This window comes from Columba livia, chromosome 1, assembly GCF_036013475.1.
Source record: "Columba livia isolate bColLiv1 breed racing homer chromosome 1, bColLiv1.pat.W.v2, whole genome shotgun sequence".
Taxonomy (NCBI): Eukaryota; Metazoa; Chordata; class Aves; order Columbiformes; family Columbidae; genus Columba; species Columba livia.
Window position 1 is genome coordinate 26,091,646 of NC_088602.1, and position 10,655 is coordinate 26,102,300.

The 10,655-nt window shown below is 37.3% G+C and overlaps 1 long non-coding RNA gene across 1 annotated transcript in view; it reads right to left on the minus strand.

Annotated features, from left to right (window-relative positions):
• The window catches only part of LOC110365903 (uncharacterized), a 44,703-nt gene extending 35,714 nt beyond the window's left edge, over positions 1-8,989 (minus strand). The window contains exon 1 of the long non-coding RNA XR_002425818.2: positions 8,839-8,989. This is a non-coding gene — a long non-coding RNA (uncharacterized LOC110365903). The remainder of the gene's footprint in view (positions 1-8,838) is intronic.
• Between the last annotated feature and the right edge of the window lie 1,666 nt (positions 8,990-10,655).

A 10,655-nucleotide genomic window follows, 5' to 3' on the forward strand; every position in this document is an offset into this window, starting at 1 on the left:
CTATTTAGAAGGCACTTGGGAGACATGGGAAAACCATGAACCGATGAGGGAACATTACATTACTAGGAGGGTCCAGCGTAATGAGAGTGAATGGGAGCAGAGCATCTGTTGGGAGAGAGATCTATTGGGATAACAGCCACAGAACAAAGGATCTTTGAAGGGAGCAGCATAGTGCTGTGGAGAATCACTTCATTCTAAGGGGCAGGAATGGTTTAGAAGAGCCATGCATAACTGCATGCTGCTGTCAGAGGGAGGAGTTAGGAGAATATTTCAGACATATGCGAAGCAGCATTTGTCAGAAAAAAGAAGTGATGAAACTGTGATAAGGTCTGTGGAAACTGTTAGACAACAGCAGGAGAGACGGAGGAAGAATGAAGAAATACACTGAAAGTAAATGAGCAGAAAGAGAACTAGAGTAGGAAATAACCTTGTGCTCAGCAAGAAGGGTATTTAGCACAATGCAACAGGAGACCAATGGGAAGGCCTGGAAAAAAATTGCTGGAATGACATAAAAAGTGAAAGAAAGAAAATGATCAAGGGACATATGGAGTATATTTTCATATAAAATGTTACATCAAAATCTCATGTGAAAAATACTTGGGGCTTTGTGTTTATTTGAACGCATATGTTTTTAAACAATAGGAATCATATGATGATTTGCATTTTGTAGAGCATCTGCTACTCTGAGATTCTCATCTTGACTTAGGCCTCTGAAGATTACTATATTGTACATAGGATATTATACCAATATTTTATGAAAGTAATTTTATTACTTTTGTACAACAACTAGCATGGAAATAAAATGTGGGTTTGAAGGTATTCTTTGTGTTTGTGAATGTAAGATCATTTCAGACACACATCAGCAGACTTAATTCATTTGGATCTAGGAAATATACTTAGGGTGCTTTGTGCACCATGACGCCAGGGTTATATGCAACCCAGAGCAAATCAGCTGACAGGTATCTGTCTTGTCATTGTAACAGAGGCTGTATATTGGGTCTTTCATGACCAATATTCTAGAATCACTTTGTTTCCTGAATGTCTCTTGAAAACCAAAGAGGTCTTGCAGGACAAGGTCCTAGCGGTATCCAGGATTAAAGCAGACTTGCTTCGCTGAAAGTTTGGCTTAAAATTGTTCTACTTCAGTCTTTTAACTTAGATCCTGATTTCTGTTTGTACAAAATCAAGCAGAGTTAAGCCTTATAATCTCTGACCACAATAATAATGCTAAACAAAAAAAAAATATTAATAAAAGTATTATTAGTAAAAAAGAAATAAAAGGAATAAGAATGACTTTTATATGCAGAGGAAAAAAAAAAAAACAACTAGAGCAAAAGATCCTAATTAATAAATGAAGAGGAAGAAAATTAGTGATGATGATATAATTGCTGAGGTGCTGACTACTCAGTTTTTAATGAGGGAAAAAGGGAGGGAAGTAAGTATAATTAAGAAGTAATGAAGCTTCTCTAAATACAGCTGTTTATAAAATAGAAGTAAGAACATGCTGGAATGCATAAATGGCTATAATCACCAATATATTGCTTTTTACTGAAAGTATTGACAGAGGCCAGATTCTCTTCTGCTTATATTGCTGTAACTATTATTCAAGGAGCAGAAGGGATATCTAAGGATTTCAAGAGAAGCTACAAATAGCATTTAACCTAAAATAGTCTAAAGTGATTGTCTAATTTACTGACATTTTTCTTAAAAAGTCATAAGGAAATTAGAGCACTCCACAGATACAAATCTGGACTTAAAATGACTAATTTTTTCTTTCTTTCTTTCTTTCTTTCTTTCTTTCTTTCTTTCTTTATTTATTTATTTATTTATTTATTTATTTATTTTTAAGCTAACTTGTGTTTATTAGCTCGAAACTTGTCTTCTGAGTGAGAAAATGCATTGTTATCTAAAGTTTGGCAACAATGACTGCTATGTATCTGAAAATGGTTCTGTAATTTTGTGGTTTCAGTTAATTTTGTAGTGGATTGTAGCCAATTTCTGGTGTAGTCCACATCGTTTGTTATCTCCATTGACATTCCCATCAGGCAGGACAAGACTGAAATGGGTGTTCTCGAGAAGTTCACTTTACCTTTAAGGCCAATGCCTCAGCCCTGCCAGTGTTTAAGAGGCATTTGGACAATGCCCTTAACAACAAGCTTTATCTTTTGCTCAGCCCTGAATTGGTCAGGCAGTTGGACTAGATGATCATTATAAGTCCCTTCCATCTGTTCTATCCTATCCTATCCTATCCTATCCTATCCTATCCTATCCTATCCTATCCTATCCTATCCTATCCTATCCTATCCTATCCTATCCTATCCTATCCTATCCTATCCTATCCTATCCTATCCTATTCCATTCCATTGCTATTCTACTTGTACACAGGCCAGTCCCTGACTTCCGTCTTTGAGATCATGGATGAATTCTCACAAGTAGAAATTTCAAAGGCTGCTGCTCCATAAAATTCAAGAAACTGTAAGAGAATTCATGAGGGACAGAAAGAAAAATAATCCCATAAACAGGAAATTACAAGGACCAAATTAAGGCAGGGGTATCACATTCAATACTCTAAAATTTCATGCACAGAATGAACAGTCATATAAATGCATGGTGATATCCACATGTGCAGTGTCTTTAGAATTAAAGGTAACATGGTATAAATTGCAAAATAGCTATCTGTATTGGCTCAATAGTCAGTAAACAAGTCAAATATTATTTTTACATAAAGAAAAATCTGAATCAAGTGAGTGCCTTGGTTTAAAGTTCGACAATGAGTAAAGAAGAAAAGCTTGTCTTTTGTACCTGTTCATCTACAAAAAAAAAATTAGATCAGTGTTGTTTTATAGTTAAAAAGTTGTTTCACATTTGAAAAGGGGTTTTTGTATTTAAAATGGAGCATAGTTTCAAGTTTTGTTTTACATTCCCAGGTCTCAAGAGCTAAATTCAGCTCCGATGTCACACAAAGCTCCCAATGCACCTAACTTCTTCTCCATTTATGTGCAAGACTGTGGAGCTATAAAAGGTACTAGAATTTTTTCTTGCAAATAAAAAGCATTTATTCTAGGAAGTAATATTTGCACAGTGCCTATTATGACCGGATATATCTCTAATTAGTGTCTATGGCAACATTTAAAACACAAATACATTTAGTCTGCACCATACCAAATAAAAAAAAAATACAATCCAATGCCAAATAAATACAAAATGAAGCAATGATGCCATTTATGCCTATTTTATAATCCAGTTAATCTAATCAATTACATTTAACATATTTTATAGTAGTTATGGAACAACAGTGAACAGAGGTTCAGGATATGAATTGAGTTGAATCTAAATAGCTGAAACTGAAATCCAGATTTAAATTCCTTGAACTCTTGTAGTACGTAGATCCAGGTATTCCCTTGCACTGTCTTCTATGGATAGAAATTTTGCAGTATGATATGGTAAGGTTGGAAGGTTTTTATGGTTTAGGAGTTTTGCTATAATTGAAAACTTCTTACTTCCAGGACAGCAGGGCTCCATCATTTAAAGGTTACTGAGGAAGACAAACACCATCACTCTTTATATCTCCCACCTTCTTCCTTCCTCCCCCAGCTTTTATTGCTGAGTGTGCTGTTACATGGTGTGGAATATTCCTTTGCTCAGTTGGGGTCAGCTGTCCCTGCTGTGTCCCCTCCCAGCTCCTCCTGCACCCTCAGCCCACTCGGTGATGGGGTGGGGTGAGAAGAAAAGGTCTTGATATGATGCAAGCACTGCTCAGTAATAGCTAAAACATGCGTTATCAACAGTGTTTTCATGACAGATGAAATCTTACAGTAGAATTAATATTGCAGGCCTTATTCTATCGTTTTCTACTTTGAATTGTTTTTACTACTCATGTTTGTTGTGCTGACATCTCAGCTGTCACAATTCTAAACAAGAAGCCCCCGCTGTCTTCCTGCTTTTTATGAGAGAGATCCACAGTACAGACAGTCACAAAATTCTTGGCAGGGAAAGGAAACCTTGGGCAGTTCTTCTCTTGTTGGATTACAAAAAATTCTGAGCTCTCTTGAGGGCCACCTTGCCATGTGCAGATGACCCCCACTGAGGACTTCATAGATGTAATTTGCCATTTCACATTTTTTCAGATAAGATTATTGTATTCACCTCAGTTAAAAAAAAAAAAAAAAAAAAAAAAAAAAATCTGTTTTTTTATCTTTTAGAGAAAAAAATAAGAACAAAAATAAGGCATAGAGATAAGGCCTGCTTTATCTAAATACATTTTCTTCAGCTCTTCTGGGTCTTTACTGAATGGTGACAGATGAAGATGGTCATTCCCTCTGAAGTCTCCAGGGAATGTTGGACTGTTCAAGGATATTCCTTGCTGGTGAGTCACCAACAAAGACAACTCTATACGTTGCATGTTTCAGTTCATCAGGTTTACACATTTAATAGAATTCATGATAGACAGACCCTACTAGATATCTTAAGAAGCTACAAACAGGGTATGTTGGTGGTTTTCTGTAAATTTAATTTTTGAGGGAAAAAAAATTCCCATGTGTCATATTTATGGCAATAAAGTATAAGGTAAAAGAAAGAAGAGTGATTTTCCACTTGTTTTTCATTTTTAACATTCTGCTTATGCAGAAACCAGTTTTTCCTGATTATCAGGAACAAGTAATCAAAGACTAAGACTAACTGATCTGTCATTCAAGGCACCTACATCCTCTTTGGCAGTAGTATAGTGCAAATAAAGGGTGGGCAAGCTTAGCTTTTTTGATGCATTAGAGTAAACTGTAATTCCCAAATGACAGGTGGATAAATTCTACATGCCTGCATTTATCTTCAAGTATGTGTCAACTGCAATTCAGAAAAATAAAAAGAAAAATATCCTTAAAAGATCAGCTCACTTAGATTAATTCCTTAGCTCTTACAAGAAACATAAGTGTGTCAAAAAGCTATAAATTTATAGGCATGGCAAGGCAAATAAGAAAGACTGCAGACAGCTAATCATCACAGAAACCTGTAGACCCAAGGAGTTGCCCTTAAACTTATGTTACTGGTGCAACAATTGTTCTACCCCTCACGTCATTCTTTGTTGCTGAAGTTCTGGGGTATAGCTTATTCCCATGTCTCCCTTCTTTCCTCCTTCTCCTTGCAACACTCAGCAGTCTCCAACCTCTACTTCCTGAGGGTGCTCAGTTTCTCTTCAAGAAAGGCATAAGCTCCCTCCAAACCATTTTACCTGACTGCCTCAGTTTCTTCTTAAAATAAATTTATAGACTAACCAAGATCAATCAGTGAAGACAACATGCACTGTCTGTCATGGTTGAATCTGTTTCTACTTGATACAAAGTAAGTGCACCCTGACCTTTTGGATGACAAAACATTGAACTCCTCAGACCTTCTAGGTTTAGGTCAAAATCTCAGATGTTAAGCCTCTCTATCTATCCTGAGTAAACTTGGATTACAGGATGTCAGCCCCTTTTCCTCTCGTGTGAATACTAGTATGGTAGCAAGGGGTTATTTTTTTCTTCAAAACAGTGGTTTCCAAGACTTTATCCAGGTCACAAATGAATGCTGGACCTTGGAAGGTCCTGCCACTTTGCACTCTCCCCTTCGAGAGCATCCAAGCTGTCTGGGATACGTAAAGTGAGAGAAGCAACAATTTTAATTCTGAAAACTTGGAAATACAGGATTAATACACATAACACCTAGTGATTTGTGTGAGGAACAATGTGTCTGGAGAAATAGAAATGAGTTAATAAGAGGCAGGTTAGAGCAGGAGATGGATAGGGGAAAAATTATAGGTACACAGGGCTTAACTTGAACTATATCTCAGCACACATAGCAAAGGATACATGCAACTTTCTAACAAAACTTCTCCCTCTGACATGTAACTAGTACCAGAAGGCAGCAGAATGCTGGGATCATGTGCATATTTGTCAGTGGTTTAAACAGGCAGAAAAAAATCTAATATAATCATTCTAATCTTAAAATAAATAAATAAATACATACATAAATAAATTTGTGAGACTTCAGAAGTGAAAAACAAATTATTAAGAAGATGGTATGATAAAATTTTGTTGAAAGGTGACTTTTTCTGCAAATAGTGAAGTGGAAATGTAACACCTTTCAGAAAACACAGAAAAGTGCAAATACAGGGATGCTTAAGTCAGATATAGTAACCACAGATGTTCTCCATAGATAATGGACAGTGAGGCATCTGCAATGAGCAAAACAACTCACCTCAAGGCATTTACGAATCCTTGACAATGTCATTGATGATCTGAATGATGGGGTAGAGTCTACACTCAGCAAGTCTGCAGACGGCACCAAACTGGGAGGAGTGGTTTGTACACCACAGGGTTGTGCTACCATCCAGAAATATATCATCAGGCTGCAGAATTGGGCTGACAGGAACCTCCTGAAGTTCAACAAGAAGTGCAAAGTCCTGCACCTGGGGAGTAACATCTCTAAGCACAAGTATACACTGGGGGGCATCTGGCTGGAAAGCAGCTTTCCAGAAAAGGACCTGAGGGTCATGGTGCATACCAAGATAGACATGAGCCAGCAATGTGCCCTTGCTGCAAAGAAGGTGAATGGTGTCTTCTGCTGCTTTAGGATGAGTGTTGCCAGCAGGTTGAAGGAAGTGGTTCCTCCCCTTTACTCAGGACTGGTGAGGTCACACCTGGAGTGCTGTGTCCAGTTCTGGGCTCCCCAGTACGAGAGGTATAGACATACTGGAGGGAGTCCAGCAAAGTGCTAATGATATGACTAAGGGACCGAAGTGACTGATGTATGGGGAAACATCAAGAGAGCTGTGACTGTTCAGTCTTGAGGAGATGGGGCTCAGGAAGGGTCTAATTAATGTGCATAAATATCTGAAGGGAGAGCATAAAGAATATGGAGCCAGGCTTTCTTCGGTGGTGTCCAGTGACAAGATCAGAGGCAATGGGTACAAAGTGAAATACAGGAGGTTCCCTCTGAACATCAGGAAACACATTTTCACCATGAGGGTGACTGAGCACTGGCACAGGTTACCCAGGGAAGTGGTGGAGATATTCAAAAGCCACCTGGACAGCATCCTGGGCAAGCAGCTCTAGGTGACCCTGCTTGAGCAGGGGGGTTGGATCAGATTATTTCCAGATGTACCTTCCAAACTCAGCGATTCTGTCATTCTGTGAAGGAAGCTTACATATTCTACCCTCGACAAAAGCTTGTTTCTCTCACTTGATGGTGACTCTCTCACAAAAGATGGTGAATAGCTGAGTCTTAGAGGTTCAGCTTCTAGAGATATGGTTAAGTCAGATGGCTTTGATGATTTTCACTCACAGTTACCTAAATACAGATTTAATTGCTTAACTAACCAGCTTTTGGACATATAGGTGTAGACAAGCCCTTAAGATTACTCTGATTTTTTTTTTTTTAATCTAATTTTCACAAGTTCATTAAACTGTGAACAAAGTCTGAACTACAATGTAAAGATTATAAAACTTCCTATTCCATAAATAGCTGTTCTGATAAATTACCTAATCTGACCTAAACGTTTTCTTCTTCAAATGAATTCACAGGGGAAGAAAAACAAAATTACACAGTGTAAGCACAACATCTACAGCATAATTGTTGTCAACAAAAGCTACCACATAATTGTAACATAATCTCTCAAAATTTTTGACCTTTGCCTTATTCTTAGTAAATGTAATTCCCGTAGCTTGTTTAGTTTGTAAGTGCAAATTTTGCAAATGCCTTGAAGTAGCTTAAAAACAGGCAAACAACGGCACACAGAAGTTAGTCAACATTAAGTGTAATTTTTCACCTCTTCCCAATGTCTGAATACAGCAAAGTATTTATTGCAAGCTACTCAGTAAACTGACATTAGTTAAAGATTTGTAAATATCAAACTAAGACAAAACTGCTGTACACATAGGTCTCCTGAATTTTTAAAGTGCTTCCTCATTTTGTTCATGTAAATAGGATCAGATAGTGTAAAGAATCATAATTCCTCAGCTGAAAGTTACTGTTCCCATTTAACACCCTCCTCAGCTGAAAGACAGTCACTGTCATTGGAACAAAGAATCATTCAGGCTGGAAGTGACCCTGGGAGGTCTCAAGTCCAACCGCCTTCTCAAAGCAAAGTCAACATGGAATTCAGAGCAAGTTGCTCAGGGATTTAACCACAGAAGTCAATGCTGACTATTCTGTATCACCTCATATTTATTCATGCACCCAGAAGTGGCTTTCAGGCAGAATTCCTTCATGATTTTTTCAGGGATCAGCCTGAATTTCTCTGAACTGTGCTTTTTACCATTTTTCAGGACAGGGCGTTTGCTTTTCTCCAGTGACCATGAACCTTCTCCGATATCTGTGACCACTGAGAGATGATAAAGCCACCACTCTCTGCATCCTCAGAGGCATCCCATTTTTGTCTCGTGGAGTTTGATGGGTCAAGATTTCTCAGAAGAACCCTGACTCAGTTATTTTCCACTATTGTTGTTTCCTCTCCTCCTTAAACTCTAACCCTGGGCACAGAGGCACAAGTGCAGACTAAGACACCAGCAATTAAAGTTTCCCAAATGTGCACACAATAACTGGAAATTGAAGTGAGGTGACTTCTTATATCACTCATATGTTATTACAAGAATACATCTAATTATATACTAAAGGTGGGATTCTTACATAAGTTTTGTCCTAGAAACTTATACTGAGAGTGATCTAATTTTATTCAGGCATCTAAAGCTTAATTGTATAGAAGTGAAGTCATGACAGTTTCAACCATCTCATCATAGGATCACAAAAGCAGAAGCAAAATGAAGGAATGTGCAGCTGGGGGAGCACAGAAAAGACAGAAACACTCACCTCTGTCTCAGACTAGACTGTCATAGAATGACCCGTTCAGCTGAACACCAGCCCCCTTGGCCATTTTTACAACCTATGGAGACAGACACCTGCAATGAACAAGTCACAACTCTAAACCAGAGCAAACAAATAGTCTTCTAGGTGTTTTTGCTGACTACAGAAGCAGGACTGGATGGCTACCTTTGAGACAAACCATCATTTGATGAATGGTGATTTCAACAGTAGTTTCAGCTTAACTACAGTCATAACTGACCCATAAACGGGTGTCTTAATGTAATTCAGTGGACAGTATGGAGGGAAAAGCACATAGCGAAGCTCGGACGTACTTCAGCCCACAGTGTCAGCCAAATATATGCTTGACCGACTGCATCTTTGGCTCAGTAGGACTTAGATCTAAAGTCAGACCAGACAGATCCCATCTCTGTGTACATAGGGTAACCCTGGAAGTTCGTATATGCAAAATACTTGAAGCTTTATCTTTTAAAAATAACCACAAAAAAAAAAGACATCTAAAATATTTTCTGTTTCATTGTATGTTATGCATAGATACTAAAATTATGAGAGGCTTATAACAGCTAATCATAAGTTATTTTCAAATATAGACTTAGGAAGTTGGAACCAAAGATATGAGCATTTTCAGGTATGCACCAAATACATAGTTACAGGCTAATACTTGAAGATTCGTATCTTTTGGATGTGAATATGGGCTTAACTAATTTCCTTGTTTTTCTATTTTTCACTTTGAGGGAAATTTATTATTTGTTTCAGCAAATTTTATTCTAAATCTAATCTTTTGGAGGCTTAGTTTGGAGGAAATTTGTATTTGTTCTTGATGGAAGAAATAACAAACAGTGTTTTAAAAAGTCTGTATTCATGAATAAATGCTGAGTTTTCTGTATAAGCAATTCCTAGCTTACTGTCCAAGTTTAACTTAGCATTTTTGTCTCTGAATGTTTACAGCCTGCTAGACCTGCTGCAGTATCTTAATAATTTAATAAATAAATGCATTCATTACTTATTTAGTACAGTACCAGATGAAAAGAAAGCAGCCAATGTCACCTATGGATTTTCCACTTTGTTAAAAATTATCACGATAGTATTGACATTGAAAAGGAAGCAATGCATATTACTGGTTTTGCCAAATGAAGAAGTTAAAAGCTGCTCCTGGTGCTGCCATTGTTGATGAAGTTTTCTCCCTGTTTCTATAAATGATCTGGCCTGAGAATTTCCACTTTATTGTCACTCAGAGAAATGTTAATGACTTTTCAATCCTGCTTTTCTTTTTTATGTCAGTGTGCTACCTAAGTTCTAGGCCCTGTCTTGGAATATATTCATGCTCATAAATTAAATCAGCAGGTGTTCAATGTTTAATGTTTACACTGCAGCCACCTCAAGATTCTTTAACATCTAATTACATTTTTATTATCAGATTACTGTAGAAAAACTCTTGGACCAGTTTCTCATCCACAGCAATACATGTTATGACATCGATTGTAGTGTCACCCTGTTGAAAAGAAGACTTATTTAAATTCAGAATATAACTCTTAATGGAAGAGACATTAAAGCTGGGGGAGGAGTAAGAGCACAGGCATGTTCTTTTGGTATTTTTATCAGAATTTATTTGCTTTTTAAAGACAGGTTACAGAAGAACAAAACCTGTCAAGGTTTGTATTAACACATGTTAGCCACTTACATTACAAAGAGTTACAGTTACAGTATTAGCAATAAATAAGCATATTTTGGTAACAATTTGCACAGCACCACCACCCAATTTTCATTAAGGCCAAGCTGTACATATGCTTTCATAGTACAATTGC